Source organism: Phyllostomus hastatus, unplaced genomic scaffold (genome assembly GCF_019186645.2).
Source record: "Phyllostomus hastatus isolate PE091 unplaced genomic scaffold, TTU_PhHast_1.1 phas_contig_254, whole genome shotgun sequence".
In the NCBI taxonomy this organism is placed as follows: Eukaryota; Metazoa; Chordata; class Mammalia; order Chiroptera; family Phyllostomidae; genus Phyllostomus; species Phyllostomus hastatus.
This window is the reverse complement of record NW_025333810.1, coordinates 11380562-11402221: the sequence shown is the minus strand read 5'-3', so window position 1 is coordinate 11402221 and position 21660 is coordinate 11380562. Positions and strand designations below refer to the sequence as shown.

Genomic DNA, 21660 nt, shown 5'->3' with positions numbered 1-21660 from the left:
CAGTGTAACAAGAAATGTGATACTCACTGAACACACACTGCGCCTGGAGAACCACTGTGAGCTGACTCGGACATGGCAGCTAAGTGGACAGGGTCGGGAGTGTGCCAGTCCTCCCTGGAAGCAAGTATTAGGGCCCATAAATCAAATCTCAAGTGAGGAAAAGAAAGGAAAAAGAAACCTGTCACAGAGAGTGAAGGCATTACAACTGGCCCTTGCTATTCTGTAGTGCCCCAGCTGTGTCGGTACCCACAGAGTGTTGAAACCAATTCAGGACACGTCAAACCCAAACTAGACAATGAAGTTCCAGGGCTGCCACACATCCCTGTCTGCAGGTGTGAATGTAAGTGATAGGGTAGATGGTCTTACACAATAACCATGGTAGCCATGGAGCCAGAGTCTCCCCGAACAAAGGCGTGTACAGGGATAAGGTTCAGCACTTTTGGAGACAGTATTAATTTGCAGCCCCTAAAAGCACTTTAGCCACTCTCGAAGAGTAGCTTACATATCACAAGGTACTGATATAATATACCTTAATTAATAGTGCTGATCATGTTCCCTCCTTATTTGTAGAATGCTTTACATTTCACCGGTGTTGACTCAAGGGATCATTCGGCTTCTTTTATTAAGAACCAGATGTATAGCAGTTTACATCATTGGATTTTCTCCTGGTTTAGATCCAAAGACATTATTAGCTAGCCTTAATGCTTACTGCTTAGTAATACTGTTGTGAAATAAAAGCTTCTGTTGTAGAAGCTTCCTTAACAAGGGCAGATTTTTTCTTAATCAGTACATTAAGAGATATTAATAAAAGAGTTAAGTGATGAGAAAAATGATAAATACTTTTATTTTTTCAAATTATATTTTATTAATTATGCAATTGCAGTCATCCTGATTTTTATCCCTTTGCCCCATCCACCCAGCACCCCCCACTCCCTCAGGCAATCCCCACACCACAGTCCTTATCCATGGTTATGCATATAAGTTCTTTGGCTACTCCATTTCCTATACTGTACTCTATATCTCCATGGCCATTCTGTAACTGACTACCTAGTTGTACTTCTTAATCCCCTCACCTCCTCACCCATTCCTCCACACTCCCCTCTAATCTGGCAGCCATCAAAATGCTCTCCGTATCTATGATTCTGTCTCTGTTCTTCTTGTCTGCTTAGTTTGTTTTTTAGATTCAATTGTTGATACCTATGTATTTTTGCCATTTTATTGTTCATATTTTTTATCTTTTTCTTCAGTAAGTCCATTTAACATTTCATGTAATAATGGTTTGGTGATGATAAACTCCTTTAGTTTTTTTCTTGTCTGGGAAGCTCTTTATCTGTCCTTTGATTATAAATTATATTTTTGCTGGGTAGAGCAATTTTGGGTGTAGGTCCCTGCTTTTCATGATTTTGAATATTTCTTGCCAATCCCTTCTAGCCTGCAAAGTTTCTTTTGAGAAATCAGATGAAAGTCTTATGGGAACTTCCCTGTAGGTAACTAACTTCTTTTCTCTTGCTGCTGGTAACATTCTCTCTATAGCTTTATGCTTTGGCATGTCAATTGTGATGTGTCTTGGAGTGGGCCTCTTTGCATCTGTCTTGTCTGGGACTCTCTGTGCTTCCTGGACCTGCATGTCTATTTCCTTCACCAAATTAGGGAAGTTTTCTTTCATTATTTTTTCAAACAGATTTCCAATTTCATGCTCTTTCTCTTCTCCTTCTGGTACCCCTATTAGGTGAATATCGAACCGCTTGAAGTTGTCTTGGAGGCTGCTTATTACGGTCCTTACTTTTTTTGCTTCTTTTTTCTTGTCATTCTGATTGGTTGTTTTTTGCTTCCTTGTGTTTCAAATCATTGGCTTCATCCACTCTACTGTTGTTTCCTGTAAATTCTTCTTTATTTAAATTAGTGTATCCTTCATTTCTGACTGGGTGCTGTTGAAATCTCCACTAAGTTCCTTGAGCATCCTTATAACCAGTGTTTTGAACTCTGCATCTCATAGACTGCTTATCTCCATTTTGTTAGCTCTTTTTCTGGAGTTTTGATCTGTTTTTTCATTTGGACCATGTTTCTTTGTCTCATTTTGTCAGCCTCCCTGTGTTTGTTTCTTTGTATTAGGTAGAGTTTCTTTGACTTTGTGTCTCGGTAGTATGGCCTAATTTTGTAGGTGTCCTACAGGTCCAGTAGCACAGCTTCCACTATCACTGAAGCTGGGTACTCAAGGTGAGCCCTTCGTGTACATCCTTCTCTTGTAGTTGAGACTTCGTTGCTGTTGGCAGATCAATGGGAGGGATTTACCCAGGCCAGTCACTGCAAGGATTGAGTGTGATCACTGACCTCCAACCTCTGTCCTCTCTGGAGGATCAGCTGTGCAGGGGCAGGGTGGTGGTTCTTGGACACAGTCTGTAGCTGTCCACTGGGCGCGCTGGCCCTGGGGTTTCCCAGGTGGTGCAGACCAAGTTCAGCTTCCACCTGTGTTTTGCCCAGGGCCACCCTGCCTGAGCTATAAAGCAATCTGAGATGGCTGCTACTTTGGCTGGGCTTGGAGATTCCCAGGTGAATCCAAACTGTGGATCTAAACTGGCTGCTGCAAGTGCCAGGCCTGGGGCTCACTGAGGCCAGCTATTGCTTGTTTGATAGGATTTAGGAAGTTGTGAAGCATGAGCCAAGACCAGATATTCATATGGAAAAGCAGCTTAGGTGGGTCCCTAAGTTGGGTGGGCAGAGTTTCTGGGGATCTCCAAGGCAGGTCAAACAGCGTGAGCAAGGTGATGGAGTCTGGGATACAGCACCGTCTTGCCAGCTCTGTGGGGGGAGTGTTTATAAAAGGGGCAATGGCCTCTGCTTGCCTTGATGCCAGACACTTCAGTTTCTCCCTGTATACCCCTAGTACCTTCCAAGGTGCTACCTTGGTGCTAGAGCTCAGAGGGAGTGAGTTTGAGTAGGTGAGTCTGTGTGTGGGTTCTTTAAGAGGAACTGATTTGGTTTCCAGTAGTTTCTTCCACCCACTCAGTCCCCACTGGTTTTTGCAGCTAGAAGTTGTGGGGACGTATCTTCCTCTCACAGGAACCCTGGGCTGGGGGCACTGGTGTGGGACTAGGACTCCTCGCTTCCAAGATATCCCTCCTGTATTTTCATCTACCATCCATGGGTGAGGGACCTGCCTGTTCTGTGTCTGCACTTATTCTACCAGTCTGGATGATGGTGATGTTTCTTTAATTCCATAGTTGTCAGACTTCCATTCAACTTGATTTCTGATGGTTCTGAGTGATGGTTGTTCTGTATTTTAGTTGTAATTTTGTTGTGGCAGTATAGGCAAACAGGCAAGCCTTGTCTGCCTATACTGCCATCTTGACTGGTAGTCAATAAATACTTTTAAAACAAAACCCTTTTCACCTTAACTATGTATAAAACCACTAACTTCTGACAACATATCCACTCTAAATTTGTGGACATTTTAGGAGTTAACATCATATGTTTAAATAATGAAAAATAAATAAATATAAATGTAGTGTAGATATATTTAGAAGGTTTACCAATATATGCCTTGGCCTGGAATCCAATTAGAATGATCTGGAAGAAAAGGATCAAAGGAAATATTTCCATAAAATTGAAAAAGTGGTTTTCCAGTGCTACACCTCTTCAGGAGACTAGGTACACTTGCCCGGGAAGCACCTACCATTTCTTTAAGGCACTAGAATACAAAAGATAGATTTTTTTTTCCTAAGGCTAGTAGATTTTTAAAAATCCTTTTGAAGTTTTCCTAGAATAGAAGGAAAAACTGATGCAAAGGCAAAGAGCAAACAGGATGACTAAATGGAAATCAGGCAACAAGCCTAAAGAAAAAAAACAGGTTTGGAACCAAAAATAAATTGAATATATAGCACCTCTCCATTATGTTCCCTTTTCTTTTTGTTTTTCATGAGAATCTATATTTATGGAAAAGTCAGTTGATTGCTTATCAGGCTGAAGCTTGTGTTTGCTCAGACTTGCGATAATGAGTAATAAAAAGAGGTGGGAATGGCTAGAGTGCGAGGAGATGGAATCAGGGAAAATGGGTGGGCCCAGGATAGTGTTCCAGATCTGGGTTTTGGAAGCTCTAAATTTCCCCTTGTGCTGTTATGTTAATTGGAGGGGAGCTTAAATAAGGATCTGTGTAATGAGTGTGGGGGCTTTCCAGGAGATCTGGAAAGTTGGCTGGCTCCAGGGGAGAGTTCCCGGTAATTACCTAATCATTGCCTTTCCCAGTTGACAAGTGATCTCAAGCCTTGCTCCTAGAAGTGCAGGTCGGTCAGTCCACCTACCAGCAACATTAGCAATCACCTGAGAGCTTATTAGAAATGCAGATGCTCAAGCCCCATGCCAGACCAACCAACAGAGAATCTGCATTTTAGTAAGGTGGTTAGTGACTGGTGTACACATGGACATGACCTATGAGGACCGACCCAGCATGTGGGGTGCAAAAAACAGGTTGTCTTAGAAAAAGGGGAAGCAAACTGTTTTTAGAAAGCTAGCTAATTACACTGTAGGGATGTAATGATGGTCGTTGGTGGTTTAACTTTGAAAGTGTACAGCAATCAAGAGTGTTTCCGGGAGTTAACTTGGACCTTGACATGCTTGTAACCTGTGATGGCACGGAAACCCAGTATTTGCCTAACAGCCCCAAGGTCACATGGGCAAACGGAGCTAAGATCTGGGTGATGAGAAAAGTGACACTAATCTCAGTGGCCTTTAGGATTATGGTTATTGTCAGCTTTCACAACCAAGACTCCACCCTTTGTTTCTAGCACATACTTACCGAAATGATTTACCACCGTTTTATTAAAGCTTCCTGCTTTCAAACTGCTTTAGAGTCCTTTAAAAACAATCATCATAACAGCCTCACGAGATAGCTCAGTACTATGTTCCCAATTCTAATAGGCGAGTGAGGATTCCTGCCTTGAACCCTGCAGGTCTGATGGGCAGCAGAACTGGACAGGGCCATGAAGATGGCAGGATAGAGAGGTCCTGTTCAGAGTAGACTGCCGCCACATCTGCATGGCATCCCCAAGCCCAGGGCAGAGAGAGACTAGATGGGTCCTTGTCTCTGCTTTCCCACTCTGGACTGCCATTTTCTGGAACAACCAAGTTGTGTGTGAGAAAACCTCTTACATAGTTCTCCTGTAACAGTGGAGGGTGAGGCTGCAGATAAACCCTGCCACTTCACCTTTTTATGCCAAAGTCTAGAAGTAGTAAACACCAACCTAGAGAAACATTGACTAGATATGGTGATATCACAGTAATTACAAATGTTTTTGTCCTTGTAACATTTTTTATCTCAGTCCTCTTTGGCAGGCAGAATCCAATCTGAGAGTCACGGGAGGCCTCTCCTAAGAAGTACACAAAGAAACTGCCAACTGGATTGTGCCTGGCCCCAGGCAGGGAAAGAGGACTGGGAGGGAATTTCTCAGTAATCCCAGAAACTGACTCTGGTAAGGAAGGGCCACCCATTGTGACAGCAGTTGGAAGAAGTGCCTTCAATAGCAATAAACCAGAAGTGTAAATATGTTGCTGAAAGAGAGACTAGTCTATTCCCAACACTCATGTTATTTCTTGGAAACATGAGGGAGCAAAGAGAATTCTTTTTTCCTATTGCTATCAGGGTTCATTTAAACTTCATGAGAGATGCAGCAGAAAACACTGACTGCCATATAATCAAAGACCTGCCAAATGTATTTTGAGAGCTGCCCAAAAGATTAAAGGATTTAATGAAGAATTAAAGGAGAAGAGAGAACCTATGAAGTCTACCACAAGAGTGAAAAGGGCTAGTTTGGGCATAAATTGAACCATACTGGGGACCTGATCGAGAACATTGAGGCCTGGTCACATTATTGAAATACATGCCAGTTTCACCATGTTGTCCCATTTACTTTTTTTTTCTTCTTCCAGCACAAACTCATATCAGCATGTGGGGAGTGGTATTTCTGCTCCCTAATCTTGGTTGAGCAGCCCTAAAAGGTCAGGAAACTAGTCAGATTATAAACCTTTAGAGAAGATCTAATAAATTATCACACGCTGATTAGTCTGGGCCACTCTGAATTTAAAAATGATACCGTTGGCCTTATCTAAAGTCTAGCTGTTAAGGGTAAACGTTTTATGTTAGTGTATATTTCTACATAGCCTGTTATGTTTCAAGGGTATTGAGAATTATTCAGGAAGAAAATGTATTTTCAGTAGGAACTAGACCGAGAGAAAAACAAAAAATGGAGACATAGGTGCCGTTTGAAGACTGCCTCAGACACGGTAAGAGGAGGGGAGCCTCTCCTGAGCCGGGCCTTCTGTCCACATGCTGCTGCATAGGCGGGCGCTAGAGGAGGTGGTTTAACTGAACTCAGGGGTCCTGGGAGTTTTCAAAAATGTCAGGTAAAATGTAGGTAGTTATGAAATAGAAAGTCACTACCTCTATGAATTAAAGGAATTCAATGACAGTCATAACAGAACAAGTTTTTTTTCCTGAATCATATTAATGAAAAATAAAGGGACATTGGGGTCATTTTAAAAGATTATCAAACATTGGCAAACACCTGATATAGGGTTAATTTCCAAAACATAAATAACTTATACAGCTCAACACTAGGAAGACAAACAATCCAATTAAAAATGGACAAAGGACCCAAAGTAGATATACAGATGGCCAATAAACATGAAAAAAAGGCTCAACATCACTAATCATCAGAGACATGCACATTAAAACCACAATGAGATACCACCTCACACCTGTCAGAATGGCCATCATCAATAAATCAACAAACAACAAGTGCTGGTGAGGTTGTGGAGAAAAGGGAACCCTAGTGGGAATGCAGACTGGTGCAGCTACAGTGGATTGCAGTGTGGAGATACCTCAAAAACATTAAAAATGGAACTTCCTTATGATCCAGCAATTCCACTTCTGGGAATTTATCCAAAGAAACCTGAAACACTAATTCAAATGAATATAAGCTCCTTTATGTTCATTGCAGCATTACTTACAATAGCCATTGTCTAGAAACAGCCCAAGTCCCTACCAGTAAATGAGTGGATAAAAAACCAGCAGTACATTTACACAATGGAATACTACACGGCTATAAAAAAATAAAGAAATCTTACCCTTTGCCACAGCATGGGTGGACCTGGAAACTATTATGCTACGTAAAATAAGCCATTCAGAGAAGGACAAATGCCACATGGTCTCACTCATATGTGGGGTCTAATGAACAAAGTAAACTGACAAACAAAATAGAACCAGAGGCATGGACACACGGAACAGACTGATAGATCTCAGAGGGGAGGGAGTAGGGGACTGGAAGAGATTAGCCAAAGAACATACATGGATATATGCAAAGTCCATGGACACAGACAATGATGTGGTGAAGGCAGGGGTGGGGGCATCAGCTGTGGAGGAGGGAAAATGGGGAACATCTGTAATAGTGTCAACAATAAAAGTAAACTAATAATATCTGTATATAAAGAGGTTGGGGAGGGGTCTGTTGGGAAGAAAGAAAACACCAGAGCAATGAAGAGGAAAGGGGAGATGCTGAGTGTCCTTTAGAAGATACTTTATTTCCCAAAGAAGTGTCCAGATCTCTGACTTACAAATACACCAGAATATTGGTCAGTTATAGTAGCAGCTTCCATGGATGGTTCCTAGACCTTTACATGATTTGGTTAGCAAATAACAGCTGTAAAGGATATGAGAAATGGTGATCCCAAACTCCCTATGCAAAGTCTTAAAAATCCCACAATTCCTGCATCTCATATGAAGAGGAAATAAAAAGAGACTTTTAGTTTTTGATGGCTGTCCAAACTACCCTCCCAGCAGCTGGGACTGAATCCTCAGAAAACTTGGAGAAGAAAACAAAGGGACAACCACCAATGCATTTACCAAGACATGACGTGCTTTTCTGCACATGAGACTTCTTAACTGGATAAATAAAGCATCTTAAGGAACTTAAGATTTTTTTCTGCCCTAGATACCCATTCATGTGTGAGATGCTACCAGGTTCACTCTAACTACTAATTAGCATTTGAACTTGTAATGACAATAACATGAGCGTGGTGCTGACAGGGTGAACTCGTATGGGCAGCCACAGCACTAGGGCATGCACCGTAACTAACCCTTTATTTAGTCAGGTTAGTCTGGGGTTGCTTCTGTTTAAGAATAGTACTTCGAAATGTCCTTGAATGCTAGTTATCATTTAAAAATAAATAATAATAATTTTGGTGACTCTACCTTCCCCCGTACCTCCTACACAATAGACATAATTGGACTTCTGAGAACAAACAGAACAAGTTTATATTAAAGACCTGTATAAATTAATTTGAATTCTGATTTTGAATGTTTACAGTGCATGGATACAGTGATCATCAGTAATTAGCATTTTGTGTAGCCAGGCCAGCATGTGATTCAACTGTTTTCGTGTTTGCCCTCCACCCCCAACCCCCACTAATGATCCGTATGAATGTTATCAAGCATCTGCAGCCTGAGAAAGACATGGTCCAGAGCTGCCTCCTTTATTTTGCCCCGATTAGTATCAAGTGGGGCAGAACAATCTCCCCCATAAGCCATTTGCATTGTCAAGAACATAATCATTAATATTATCATGATTGTGAGTTTTACTGACTTGGGATGGATGGAGAGCTTTGCTATCAGTTCAGTGTTGCTAATGGGAAATATTATTTGCACAAGGCTTTTTCCTGTCTGCACTCAGCCGTGCAGAAATACACTGTCATCCAAGTGCCAGAAGATGCTGATGTGAAGAAGTTGTTGGCTGGTATTGTTGCCAGTGTGATGAGAATAAACTGCCAAGGCAAAAACAAGTAAAAATAGACAGTTTGGGCCAAGTTTCTCTCTCACTCCCTCTTGAAATTAGGTATATAACACACGCGCGCACACACAGCTTCAGTCTCCATGAAATACAAGTGATGCCTGATTGTAAGCAAAGAGGGAATCTTGGCGCAAAAGTCCAGTGCAAGCTGCGTGCCCCACCCCCTTATCTTGCCAAGGCACAGCTCTGGTAGTGAGAGAGTAAAATGACACGTGGGAATGATGGGGGAGTTTATTTCTTCTCCATTTCAGAGTGTGACAAGGGGCCAGCCCCTCCCAGTAGAAGTGACTGGAACAGAAGCTACAGCCTAAAATCAGGGGGTCATCGTCCGCACCTGCAGCAGGAACTCATCCAGGGATAGAGACCTCCGCTACCCTGGGGGCTGCACGGGGCAGAGGCAGAAACGGCCTCCGAGACAGAGTTCCAAATGACGACAGGGTCTGCTTTTACCATAATAATTTTTGTACTCATCTACTTTAAAAATAGTATTTGGAATGATTGTGAATCAAAAACGCGACAACGGATACTTTTCTCAATTAAAAAAATACACGTGTGTATCTCTTAGTGTCACAATAACCACAATGCCCTGAAAACAGTGAGATCTGAAAACTACCTCATACTGAAGAAAATGTCAGACTAAGTGTATAAAAAAGATCGATCTTTTACCTAACCAAGAAGTTATAGTGTAAGAAAATGAGTTTTATAAAAATATAGTTTAGCACAACAAATGATTTAGGATGAAGTGAACTTGTGATAGAAAGACAGAACAATGAGACCAGAAAAATCTCAAGAACATTCACCACCCTAAAAATTAACCTGACAAAGCGATACAATGCATTCTATATCTCGTGCCAGCTTAAGATACACTGGAAAGAATAACTGATGTGACTGTTGACCTAAATAATTAAAATTTCATATAAAAATCAAGAGGTTAAGAAATTCTAGGACCGAAGTAAAATATAAACTAAAATGTAAAGTACATAGACTTCAAAGACCTGTAAATCATTTAATCTGAGCATGAAAATGGCATTAACAATTCTAGTAGTGAAAAAAATCTAGTAGTTGATGCTGAAGGAAATCCATCGGTTATTTTTATGTTTATGTGTGATTTGAGGGGAATTAATCTGGCACAAATTAAAGAAGGGCCACACACATCAGCATTAGAGGAATTATTAAAATGTATTGCAATGGAAGGCACACAATCACCATGTCACAATACTGGGAGCCATTTCTTTATAGTGTAACCTATGAGTGCAGATGGTGGTGCTGCACCCCCAGCTCAGCTGCAGGGGCAAGCCAGTCCTTACAAGCAAGGACTGTCCATGATTTGTTCTGTTCGCAGATTGCAAAATGGAGAGGATCCTTTTCATAGCATGTCATATTATGTGCATATTCAAGAGTCTGTAGATTTTTTTTAATTTTATTTATTTATGTTTGGAGAGGGAAGGGAGGGAGATAGAGAGAGAAACATCAATGTGCGGTTGCTGGGGGTTATGGCCTGCAACCCAGGAATGTACCCTGGCTGGGAATCGAACCTGCGACACTTTGGTTCGCAAGCCCGAGCTCAATCCACTGAGCTACGCCAGCCAGGAGAGTCTGTAGATTTTTAACAGTCTTAGAATTAGGAATATATGACTTATGTTCCAGGAGAGGAACCAAACACTGCAAAAGCAACCCAGTATCACCTCCAGCTTTAGGAAGCAGAAGTACCACATAAAGCTTGCCGGGATCATCACAACTAAAACCCCACTGTAGAAAGTTATCTTGTGCTGAAGAAGAAATGCTATTTGTTCTCATTTCCAAAGGTGGGTTATTGGTTTGTGGTGGTACGGAAGGATAAGGTGCAGATGTAAAAATTGCACTTTTTACATAGTCATGCACTGCCTAACAATGGGGATGTGTTTGCGAAATGTGTCGTTAGGTGATTTTATCCTTGTACAAATACCATAAAGTGTCCTTACACAAGCTTAGATGGTATATCCCAGCACTTCTCAACCTTTTTCATCTCACAGCACACATAAACTAATTACTAAAATCTGCAGCACAAGAAAAAATATGTTTTTTGCCAAACTAACAAAAAAAAGATATAATGTTGATTCATTCACACTGGATGGTTATTGTGAAGTTGGCTTTTGTCATCTTTTTCTTTTTAAAGATTTTACTTAATTTTTAGACAGAGGGGAAGGGTGGGAGAAAGAGCAGGAAAGAAATATCAGTGTGTGGTTGCCTCTCATGCGCCCCCTACTGGGGACCTGCCTGCAACCCAGGCATGTACCCTGACTGGGAATTGAGCCACCGACCTTTTGGTTCAAAGGCCAGTGCTCAGTCCACTGAGCCACACCAGCCAGGGCAGCTTTTGTCATCTTTTTATTTGACAATCTAAGGGAAAAGGGGTCAGTGCCCCTGACTATAATAGTCAGGTACTGCATGTTTTAAAAATTCTTGAGGCACACCAATTTGGTGCTCAACACACCAACTGAAAAGGACAAAAACGTCATTATGTGGCTTCTGACTATATAATGAAGAAAAATTTGCTTGATTGCAGAACGCATAATTGAAAGCATTACTTTCTTAGTACTAATGAATGATTTCCATAAAATACTGACAGCTCCAGGATTAATATAAGTACATGAAAAGCAGCTATTAAGTAGTATATTCTAACATATATAACAGGTTAAATAAGATAACAGACAAAAACATTACAGATTGTCGTTGAAATCAAAACCCCATCAAACAACGCTGGCTGAAATTCTGTCTCTGAACAGAACTATCCTGAGAACTCATGGAAAACGACAGTGCCACAGGAGCTTGGGAAACACGGAATACAAAGGGCCTGAGAGCGGTTCGTTATCCCAGCCCTCTGGGTGCCTCCACTGTGTGAGGTTGACATCTCAGGGGAGTAAAGGGCATTGCATCTTGGTCATCCAAATTAATTACTTCAAGATACATACCCATCATCGGAGGGAAATCAAAATGCCCAGCTCGGAGCAGTGTGGCTCACTTGGTTGGGTGTCTTCCGCAAAGCAAAAGGCCTCCAGTTTGGTTCCCGCTCAGGGCATATATGCCGGGCTTCAGGTTCAGTCCCAGGTCGAGGTTCCTACGATTAATGTTTCTCTCCCTCTCTTTCTCCCTCCCTTCCCCTCTCTCTAAACATAAAGAAATTGAAAAGTTTTTTTTAATTAAAACGCCCAGCAATAAGTCATTTTGGGAAGATACAATGTTTTTAAAGAACAAATGCCTATCAATAACATTGGGAAAAAAAACCTCAAACCATTGAGCACAAGGAGATAGATAAGAAGTGTAATGTTCCTGTGTGAAGACCGCAGACTATTATTCCCACAAAGCATGTGGCCTAAGTTTTTAAGAGCAGATAAAACAAGCATTTTGCTTGTGTGACCTACCTGCATACATTCCTCATGTGCTTACTCACAGACCTTTGTGGTTATTTTTTATATCCCCTCTGAAACTTCTCCCTGATTGTTTGTTTGTTCGTTTGTTTGTTTGTTTGTTTGTTTTGCAAAACATTAGAATTCCCGAGAAGGTGAAAATGCCACTACTGCTCCTACTAACAGTAACAGTCACAGTGACCAACATATCCTTAGTGCTTGCTACACTTCGCCCAATCTGTGCAGGCGCCCCCAGGGCACGTGTTGCTGTTATCCCCACTGCACAGTTAAATCAGTGGGGACTCGGAACAGTGAAAGACTTTCCGCTCGGTCACAAAACTGGAAAACCAGAGCGCTGGGGTCCAAGCCCGGAACGCATTGATGGCACCACCGTGATCTGATCTCCACTGGCCACAGACACTGCTTCACACGCAGAGCAGTAGGGAGCTCCAGCACGTCCTCCTACAGGGGTGTTAAGAACTTGTTTATTTGTGAAGTATCTGTGTTTTTGGACAAGTCACTTAACCTTTCCAGAAGGACAGGCTGCTACTTTGCAGGCTGACGTATATTAGATGTTCTTCTAGCTCTGTGAGTCTGGTTTCTATTACTGCCTTTTAAAGAAATGTGTTTATTATGAATAAATGCTGCAGCTTCCTATCGCTATATCTCTGTGAGTGTGCATGTGAGTGTGTGTGTGTGTGTGTGTGTGTGTGTGTGTGTGTGAAAGAGATTCTTGCCAAAAGATTTCCTTCAAAAACACAGGAGTCAAAATACTTACCTCCTAACTGCTATTGGAGCTGCTTCTGGCGAGGCAGGTGTTCCAAATACTGGGCTGCTCTTATTATGGACTTGATTTTTAAGGAACGCCTATGCCTTTTTTTTCTCTCACAAATGCTAATACATTGTCCATCTTGCCTTTCCTAATAGTCCATGAGTCTTAAACTTGGAGCCAGGAAAGTACTGCTTTTGTAAAGCACAAAAGAACACCAGTTTTGTGGGGGTTTTTTTTAAATCACACGAGGTCTGAATAAAAAAGCTCCTCAGCCATTCAGAGGCCGCTTGCATTGTGCAGCTGTTCCTTGACCGCTGAGAACCTCTCGCAGCTGACAATGCAGTACCTGAAGGAAACCCTGCACATGGAGCTTATTCAGGAGTTGCAGGACCTGGGATTTTTGCCAGTGTCCTCTGAAAGATCGGGGGCCTTTTTCTTGGTCAAACCCTGATAAGCATATTGCAGTTTGTGGCTGTTTTGCTGTTTGCCTGCCAGGGCTTGTTTCACAATTATATTGCAATGATTTCTTCCCAGCGTGCTGGCACGTAGGGACTTTTCCTGTGTTGGTCCCACCTCCGCAATATGTACAGTGAGACTTTGATTGGTCATAGCCCACTCCGAGTTAGCAATGCATCACTGTGGACTGGGTTCCCATGGCTCGGGCTCCCTAGGACAATGTCTCTTTCTTCACCAAGCTGATGGTAAATATCTGGTCAGCCTCATCTATTTAAAACCAGCCAAGCAGGAATCCTAGTGCTGGGCAGAAGATTCTTTTTGTTTGTTTGTAAGTAAACAATGGAGTCCGCTCTTCCTAACTAAAATTAAATTCCAATCACTCATAAAATGATACCACAGAACTAATCTAATTGCAACAGGCGGTGGAGGGAAATGAAGGCAGTTTCCCTGGTGCTGGTTGCTGCTCCACCATTGTGCTTAAAGTGTGTTTTCTAACCGCTAACTGAACTTTTTAAAAAAAGATTGTGTTTATTTGTTTTTAGAGAGAGAGGAGGGGGAGGGAGGTAGAAAGAGAGGGAGAGAAACATCGATTTGAGAAAGAAACATCAATCAATTGCCTCTCGTACATGCCCCAACTGGGACCAAACCCACAACGCAGGCATGAGCCCTGACTGGGAATTGAACCGACAATCTTTCACTTTGAGGAATGGCACCCAACCAACTGAGCCACAGGAGTCAGGGCTCTAGAGAACTTCTTCATGCAGAGGAAATTATTAAGTTCCTTACAGGTAGACGGAACTTAGTGAATTAAAAGCTAGGTGGGTGGGTATCTTTATCTGAAATAATTTACTTTTGGGAAACTAGGTTGGAGTTGATTTGAGGGTGGGCTTAAACTTTTTTTTTGATGTTGTTAAAAATTATTAAAAACTAAAAAGCTGTGCAAAACTGAAACACTTGTTGCAAGGTACTGCATATTTCCATCTTCCCCCTCAACTCAGCACCAGCCCCCAGCGTGGACAGGACATCAGCATAAATGGCGGTGCTTCTGGGCTCTGGCTGAACCCCAGCTGATGAGCTGTTACTCATCATCTCCATCAGGTTGACAGCAGCTCTCTTTCCTGAGATTTATATTCCCATCTGATACTCAAAGCATCATCAGCCCAGTCACCCTGCATTTCTGATTGGATACCAAGTCAGTATAACTGTAACATTACCTTGATTACAGTTTCTAATAGTTCAAAATCCAAAGATCACATGCCTATCCAGAAACTTGCTGCTCACTCATGTGCTCACAACAACTTCCTGATGCCACCGTGTCTTTTGCTCATCACGGCAATTCTAGTCCTCTCCACCCAAATCCTTCCTGTCTTCTTCCCTTAACCAGCCGCTATAAAGCCAACTTCATGTTTATGCAGACTCACACTTCCGTACCCCTTGCTCCTCAGCTTCCATTTCTAGGCAGGTCAATGACCTTATGACTCGGTCTGACCTTAGCGTCTGGGGCTGGGTAAATGACCCCCACGGTGAGGCTTCTCCTTTCCACTCTGCACTCTGCTTGACTGTGCCAGTGCTGTCCTTCTCCAGGCCGCCCTCCTTTCGGGCCACCCCAGTCCCTGCTCCTAGCACGTTGTCTGACTCTCTTTAGATCCTTATTTCCTTATAGAAGGACATATACTTGATTATGCTAAGTGCTTTTCTCCTCCCAGCTGAGGGGCCTGACTTACACGTACGTAAAGATGAGTAAAGCATTTCAAGTGCCAGAAAGTTTTTTTATTTGTTCTTTATTGATTGTGTCTCTGGTTAGGTTTCTGTAGTCCTTCTAGTAGAAAGGCCTTCTGCTGTAAAAATATAAAGTCTTCATCTGTTCATTCAGTTGTACAGTAACTACATGCTTGATACAGGGTGTACCCTGGTGAATAAAAAGGATATGGTGCAAAAATTCACAGGGCTCACAGCCTAGTGGAAGCAAATGATAATTCAACCAGTAGGCATACGAGTGCCTTTGCCCTTACAGCTTGTGGTCACTGGCATGAAGGGGAAAATAGGGCGCCATGAAAAAGAGTCTTGTGGTGAGGAGGGGGTGTGTCAGGAATCCACCCAGATGGTTGGTCACAGAAGGGCTTTTCCAGGAGGTAACCTTTGAACTAAGAACTGCAGAAGGAGGAGGGGCCAGCCAGGGGAAGGCGGGAGGAAGAGCTGCCTGCTTAGGCAGAACCTTCAGGCCAGAAGGAGCTCTAGGGTCTTTAAGGCCCCTGGAATTGGTAAAGGAGGGGCAGGTCCCTCCGGAGCCGGAGCGGAGCCGAGCTGAGCCTACAGGGCTCTGGGCCAGTTTAGGGAAGTCAGAGTTTAGGGAAGTTGCAGTGCTGCTCCAAGGGCCCAGGGAAGCAGTGAAGGGGAGTGACGAGATCTGGATTATCCTCTAAACGCCAGAAGTTCTACAAAACAGTGGTAGCAGCAGAGATGGAAAGAAGGTAAGGCATCTTAGCTGTATTTAGGAAGAATCGACAAGGCTGGCTGAGATGAAGGCATTGGATTCGGTAGCTAATCATTGATGGCCTTTGTGAGAGCAGTGTCGGTGGACTTACAGGAGAGGGGAACAGAGCTGCAGAATGAATGGATGTTAGAAAGTAAGTTCAGGTCATGACTATACTAACCTTACAAGGTGTTTGGTAATGAGGTAGGCCATAGCCTTCAAGGGAAGGAGAAAGGTTTGTTTGGAGAAGAGAAACAGACAGACAAGCTTATGGGCATGTCACAGGACTGTGAGTGAATGAAATTATCAGAGAAGGGGCAAGGTGACGGGCAGCCTCTGGGGAGGCGGAGGGAATGATCTCGAGCATGGGTGAAGAAGAGGTCAGTCGCCCTAATGCAAGTGGAGCCTGGAGAGAGTGAGGCATGGAGGTGGAGGAAGGAAAGGTGAGGGCCGGTGGCCTCCTGGCTTCTGTTTCGTGTGCCGGGTAGGAAGTCAGGCCTCTGACTAGGGAAGAAAGGACGTAGTAAGGGTCTAGAATTCTAGCTGCTTCATCAAGCCAGAGTGGGGCTGCTTTCACGCCAGAGGAAGGACTGAAGAGCAGTTAGCAGCTTTGCTAAATGTGTTTCAAAGCCCTTCCAAACAGCTAGGTACAATTTTTCTCCAGCAGTGCAGCCTCACTCCAGAGAAAAATGGGCTGATGTACTTTGGAAAGATTTTCAATAACAACGGCTTTCTAAATAAATTTCAGTTTAACCAGGACATCATTCAATCCGAACCCCCCACTCCCCAGTATTCCAGTTAGTCAAAGTTTTACTGAAACATGTCAGCACTGAAAAACGCAGAAGGCAGCTAAGTAGGACAGACTAAAAAGGTGTCAGAAACCCGGCATCTGTGCACAGAGCAACCATGGCAGGCCTCCGCAAAGGCCAACCGTTTCAGACCTGCCATCTCGAATGCACAGCAGCACCTTGGGTTAAAGAAAAGGAAAAAGAAAAAAAGGGGGGGAAACTGCATCACAGAGCCGAAAGGCAGTGCATTCGGAGTGTTCAAAGGCACATGTGATTATTTAGTTGTACATGACATTTTGAAATGTTAAGTTCGAAATGAACCGGTATCTTTGCATAGCTTGAATGAACAGTTAAAGGGATTCAAACGGGCAGAACATTACCGAACCCACGCCTTCCAGGATTCGTTTGAAAACGGTTCTGTAAGAATGTGTACCGTGCGCACTCTGGGCCAAGCGAAGGTGTGTCTGTGAGCTGCTGGCACAGGGTGCAGAGAAACCTGATCCTGCACTTTGTAAATTATAAACTGTTTACACCTGTCATCTCTGTCTGGGTCTCAGCTAATGGCATCTGAACAATTGGCTTATGTGTGACTGAGTGCTAGGAGGCAGGGTTTGAAAGCAACCACATCCGAAAGCCTTGCTATTGATGTCCGCTGGAGTCTGCGGGAAATAACAAGCACAGTGACATAGGTGAGGGAGGACTTTTACCAGATTTTGGGTATTTTTAGAAGGGTTGACTTTGAAAACGACTCCAGTGGAACAAAAGGGCCTTCACACAAGAAGATGGGGTCTGGGCACACAGCCATTCCGTCTAGAGGGACCCAAATGCCTCAGAGACGCTCACTTCCGGGCTCTACAGTTCCCCACAACTGGAAGGGCCAAGCCGACTGGAAAAGGACGGATTTAGTATATCATATTAGAGTCTTTGAGTCATGTCCATCTGGCCCACAAAGTTGTGGTAGAAATTGGTTTTTGTTTTTGTTTTTAACTCTGTTCCTTCCTTACTCCACTCCAGACCTTCCCCATCCTTACTCCCACCCCCAACCTCTAGTACAATGCCCTGCATGCAAGTACTGCTTAAACAAATGTTGAGTGAATTGAAGATTCAGGAAATGCCTATGATCAGAGAGCAGTGCGTGTAGTAGTTTAGAATGTGGGCTTTGGAGCCAGCTTGCTCAGGGATCGAATCCAGGCTGCCTCACTTAGTAGTGCGGGATCTTAGGAAGTCTCCTCACCTGTAAAACGGGGCTAATAATAGGATGTATTTCAAGGTGTTGTGAAGATTAAATGAGTCATGAGACACAGAGAGTTAGATGTGAGCTGGACGCATGGAAAACACACTATAAAATGTTGTAATTTTGCAAAAATAAATTACTCTTAGGCAGAGGGAGCCCTTATGAAAACACACCACCTAAAATAAAGGCAAGCAGGTATTTTTGATCACTGATTAAGAAAGATTCCACAGCTCTTGTATTTTTCAGTAGCCTGTTTTTAAAGGTAAAAAGTTTAGATTAATGTGTTTTTAATTTTCAGAAGCCCAAGGGGCTTTAAATAAAACCATATGCAACTTTATTTTTTTAAAAAACAATACGAATCTTTTTTAAAAAGTTAAGCTTGTACAATATGTTTTCCTCTTTAAAAAAAATAAAGATTCTATTGCTTTTTGGAAAGCAATTCACGTCTGGGATGCCAAATTTCAGTCTTAATACAGTATGGAACAGCTGAATTATAATTTTTTAACTTCCCGGAACACACAGACTTCTGATGGGCACATGGGAATGAACTTTATCTTTTCAGCTGTGTGAAAATGAAAACCATAATATTTTAGTGAATAAAAGAAAAATACATATTAAAAATGAAGACCATGTGTAACAGGGAGTGTCCATACAGTGACAACACTGGAATTTATAGTCACCCCACTGTACAAATTATAATGTCTTTTACCGATTATTGGAAGCAACAGTCTCTTTTATATTAGAATGAAAGTAATGTAAACAGTGGTTATTTTTATTCTAAGATAGTTCAGATTTACAACATTTAATGCAAATGAATGTATGTGCGGCCACATTGAATGATAACCACGTTCTGATTAGAGAAACAAAACACAGCACTCACAGAAAAGGGGGAGATGCTGATTAAAATTGCTCACTTAATCCCTAGTTTTAGTCCGTACAACAGATGTCTTCTAGCTGTGTCTCAAGATACTAAAATAAAACTGGTTGAAATATAAAGTATTTGGTTAATCACTATTCACACTAAATAGGTTCGTTATTCACCCTGGCCAGATTCTTTTTGTTTTTGTCTCTGTTTTAATACCTGAGGTTCACAACACCTTAGATGCTGTCCACATGTCCACCCAGTACTGGCAGAGCTGAGCTCATTGTTATGCCAGTTTCACAATGAGGGTCCATTAGTTAATTTAACATCATTGGAGAAAAACTCATTTGTATCCTTCTGTGTGTTTCACAAAATGACACAGGGCCAAGGCATTATCTGGTGGAGGGGCACAGTGAAATTAAAGTCCCTGGGTACCAGCCATTCACAGCAATAGAATGGATGATTATCAGGTTATCAGTCTGGATATAATTATAGGGCCACCGCAGTCCCCCACAATACACTGGCTATCTGCCCAACACAAAGGTTTATTCCTTAATTTGTTGCAGGCCAGAGTACCTGTGAGGTAGGCATGCATGTTTCTGTACCATCAGTCACAACTTGGATAGGCAACTGCTGCTCTTTGCATTTTGGAAGCTTGGCAGCTGTTAAGCTGTTGCCTAGTTTTCAGAAGGAAAGATAGGATGCTGGTCTTTGGAAAGGCTTTTAGTGGCAGAATGATGACACCTCTGCCGGGATCCTATCGAAGGCTCATTAGCTGAGTGGATATTTGAGCCTAGTCAAAGGTAGAGTCATAGACAAAGTCATCTTTTTCATTACGCTAATTTACCTGAGCTGACTTTCCTGATAATCAGCTGCTTCTACAATATCAGGTCTGCACTGCAAAGACAAATGAGGATGGGGGTTTCGGGGGCAAGAGGTGCTGGCCAGCAGGGTCTGCTTTCCTTTAACTGGGCACTGCCAGAAATCCACGTTATAGTCGCAAGCAAACAAGAAACGTGGCAGGAAGTTTAGGAGTTTGTTACACACTTTTTGGTTTCAAAGGATGAGGTTGGAAAATGAGAAGGAAGTTGTGTGCTATGTTAATCACATAAAGTAGTGTCACATAAAGTGGAGAAAGGAAATGAAGAAAGGAAACGGAAGCCCCCAGTAAGGGACACACATTTGTTGATGAGGTATTTAGCCTCCAGTGATCCTGGAAAGTGTAAATTGCTTTACAGCTAGATTCACTTAAATGACATGACCTAAAGGAAATTATATCCGCAATGTATACCCTGCAAGAGTTGTTGAAGGAAAATCTGCATTTCCCTTCCCCCATCCCTTTTTTTGGTACTCTGAGTTGCCTCTTTGTTCATTTTTAATAAGCTTTTGCTTTATGGTGTTTAGATTTGAGTGTTATTAAATTAATGGCACTTGAGTTGGACTTCGGCCTGTTAAGAGAGATTAGTTGAGAGCTGTTTGGATGTTAAAATTTAATCTTATCTAAGGTTTTGTGGTATCTGAGTTGACTTTTAACTAAAAGTTCTTACTGACTTTCATGCCATTCTGTTAACTCTGCCTTAAGACTAATAATTAGACTTCATCAAAATCAAGTAGTTTGACAAAGACACATGAAACAGTGTATGGGACCCAGCCCTGTCTGTCTCCTAGCACATAGCTAGAACATCAGTTCTTTGGAGGGAGATAGATAAGATTCTTTCTCCAACCTCATTTATAATTTCACCTTTCATGGCCTATCGGGTATAAAAGATCACTTCCTCAAACTTAGGTACTAAATATTTCCCTACACGTAATTTGAAAACCCATGTATCTCCTTGTATTAAATCATTAGAAACAGTTTATTGTAGCAAGCCCCAGATCCATTAGTTTAATTTGGCAATAATCATCTTTTGGCCACATTCAATTTTCTTTATCTAGCATTTTGTAAGATCCAACTCCACCCATTTATAGGGAAGAAATGTTCAATTCCTTAGTTCTGATGACAAAATGTTTAAAGCCAAGTATGACTGAAGAATTCACCTCTGTTTGAATTGCTATTTTGCTGGTAGGAGCTTTAAGTGAAAATTTAAACTTTATTGTCAGAAGTAAATAAAATAAATATCATCTTCACACCCAGGGGGATCTGGGCCAACTACATCTTTCTCAGTTCTTATTTCATTGTCCATGTAATTGAATAAAAAATTTACTCCAATGCAATATTAAGGTCACAGATTTAATAATACAGAACTTGGGGAATGCAAAATTTACTTTTCTTGAGATAACAATTTCTTCCATGTGCTGGGCATTACATGCACTTAAACTATGCTTTCAGCAATGTAACTAGGTCAGGGATTTCTCAGAATATGGAGGTGTTCATGTTACTATATGAATACCAGTGTCTTGCATTTCATGTATATTTCAAGAGCCTATAATAGCAAGTACAAAGGCAAATGCTGTGTCAGTCTGCTGTATATTACAGGGAGTGTATACATAATAGAGTTTCCGAGGCCAGCTAGCACTAAGGTCTTTTTAAAAGAAGTCTGGTGCAATCTGTAGCAACTGTTTCAAGGTTCCAATCCATTTAGAAGTGAACTGTGTTAGTCAATCTACACCTTTCTGGAAAAATTCAAACTGAGAATGTGTAGCATTTTTCTTGTACTGCATATATATTGATACTTTATTTTACAGTTTGGTATTGACATATCTGCCTCTCCCATAAATTGTAAATTCTCTGAGGACAAAGACTGTGTATTCAGTTTTTCATTCATTGATCCATTTATTTATCCATCAAACATTTGTTAGTCTTTTCCAGGTTCACTGTCTAGTGGTGTGGGCAGATTAGTAAACAAATAATG

General features: G+C 42.0%; 1 protein-coding gene across 4 annotated transcripts in view; it reads left to right on the top strand.

Moving 5' to 3' along the window:
- Nucleotides 1–21660, top strand: part of SEMA6A (semaphorin 6A) — a 125823-nt gene that overhangs the window by 25122 nt on the left and 79041 nt on the right. The window contains exon 1 of one of the 4 annotated variants that reach the window (XM_045837966.1): nucleotides 15643–15922. The exons of the other annotated variants lie outside the window; for them this stretch is intronic. The gene's annotated coding sequence lies outside the window, so the exon portion shown is untranslated. Of the gene's footprint in view, nucleotides 1–15642; nucleotides 15923–21660 lie in introns of those variants that run through there. 4 annotated transcript variants of the gene reach the window in all.